The sequence below is a fragment of the Pteropus alecto genome, unplaced genomic scaffold, assembly GCF_000325575.1.
Source record: "Pteropus alecto unplaced genomic scaffold, ASM32557v1 scaffold43, whole genome shotgun sequence".
NCBI lineage: Eukaryota > Metazoa > Chordata > Mammalia > Chiroptera > Pteropodidae > Pteropus > Pteropus alecto.
In genome coordinates, this window is record NW_006435764.1 from 1,000,383 (window position 1) to 1,001,974 (window position 1,592).

Consider the following 1,592-nt stretch of genomic DNA (forward strand, 5'->3'; position numbering starts at 1 on the left):
AGGGATGGATGGATGGGTGAGCAGATAAATGGGTCGATGCTTGAGTGGGCGGACGAACGAATGAATGAGTGAACGCATGTACGATGGACGAGGAGCTGCGTGGGGGATGAGAGGATGAACGGATGGTGGATGGGTGATGAATGGAGGACGGTGGGAAGAGGAAGGAATGGGTGGGTGGGTGAGTGGGCGCACGAGGGTAGAGGCGAAGTCCAGTACCTGCCCCGGTGTCTCCGCTGGGGCACGTCCTCGCTGGGAACCGTGAACCCTGGCCACGGCTTCTACAGCTCTGCTCCCCCACCTCCCGCCTGCCACCTCCCACCAACACGTCTGATAGGAAACGGTGCGATTCTATTTTAAGTTCTTGGGGTCAGGGATTTCCCGCAATCCCAAGGCAGCTCTGTCCCCTGTGGGAATATTTTTCCTTCTTTTGAACCGAACTATGCCTTGGCACGTTTTATTCCTGGCTGTGACTGGGATTCCAGAACTCGGAGCAGGAGGCGGCGGGTGATGGGCAGGTTGAGACGGCCACGAAGCGCAGGCTGGCTTTCCGTCCGGGTCGACCGCCGAGGCCGGTCCTGCGGCCCCTCCTCGCTCCACCAGGACCCCCGGCTGGGGGCTGGGGACGGTGATGGGCACAGCCGCCTGTGCGGCACGCCCCACATCCTCGGCTCCTCCTGGGTTGGGGGGGAGGGGAGGGAAGATGCTTGGGCGCCCCTCCAGGGCTGGCCACGGGACCGGCCTGACGTGTGGGCGGGGGGCTCTGAGCCAGACTTCCTGACCCCCACAAAGTCTCCGCCGGCCAGCCACCACCTGAGTCACTGTGGACCGGAGCCGCGGGCCCACACGGAATTTTTCCGACCGTCGCCGCCGCCCCGGGCGCACACCGCCTTCGCACAGAGATCTGTCCGCGTGTCCACCCGCTCGCCCTGTGGCCGTAACCTGGCCTCGTGCGCACTCGCGTGCCGGCCGCCTCACCCGGGCCGCCTCGGCCCGCAGGCCTGGTCTGTGCTTCTGGCTCGGAGACCTTGGATACCAGCATGAGCCTCGGTTTCCCCATCCGGGACACGGGCGTGGTGGCATCTGCCTCTCAGAGCCGTTGTGAGCGCTGGTCAGCTGGGGAAGCTTCTGGACGTAAGACTGCTGGCCTTCAGTGAGTCCCCAAGAAAGTGAGTCCAGTCCCCCCCCTTGTCCAGCCACTAGCCTCAAGTGTTCTCAAGTGAGTCACGGTGACTAAGCCCAACCAGAGGAACAGAGGGCTGGGCTGCCGTCTGGGGCCTTGGCCAAAGGACCAGGGGCAAGGGGGCCGGGGCCAGGGCCCTGCGCTGACCTTGTGCCCAGCTGCCACTCCTTGGGAGGATGGACACTGAACCAGAGAGGCTGCGTTGGCATCTGCCTCTCGGGGTCTTGCTGTTCTGACCTCCCAGTGCAGTCTGGGGGCCGGGGCTGGGGAGGGCGGCAGCCTCCCCATTTGGGGAGCAGGGAGGATTCCTGGGGTGCCCAGCCTCCCCCTTGAGGTGATAACAGGAGCAGAGGGCTGGGAATAAACAAAGGAAAAATGGAGCACCAAGAGGGAGGGGGAGGAAGGAGGGAGG

General features: G+C 64.4%; 1 protein-coding gene across 1 annotated transcript in view; it reads left to right on the plus strand.

The window, feature by feature from the left end:
- Window positions 1-1,365: 1,365 nt before the first annotated feature.
- LSP1 (lymphocyte-specific protein 1) overlaps window positions 1,366-1,592 on the plus strand; it is a 23,239-nt gene continuing 23,012 nt past the window's right edge. The window contains exon 1 of the mRNA XM_025046338.1: window positions 1,366-1,514. The gene's annotated coding sequence lies outside the window, so the exon portion shown is untranslated. The remainder of the gene's footprint in view (window positions 1,515-1,592) is intronic.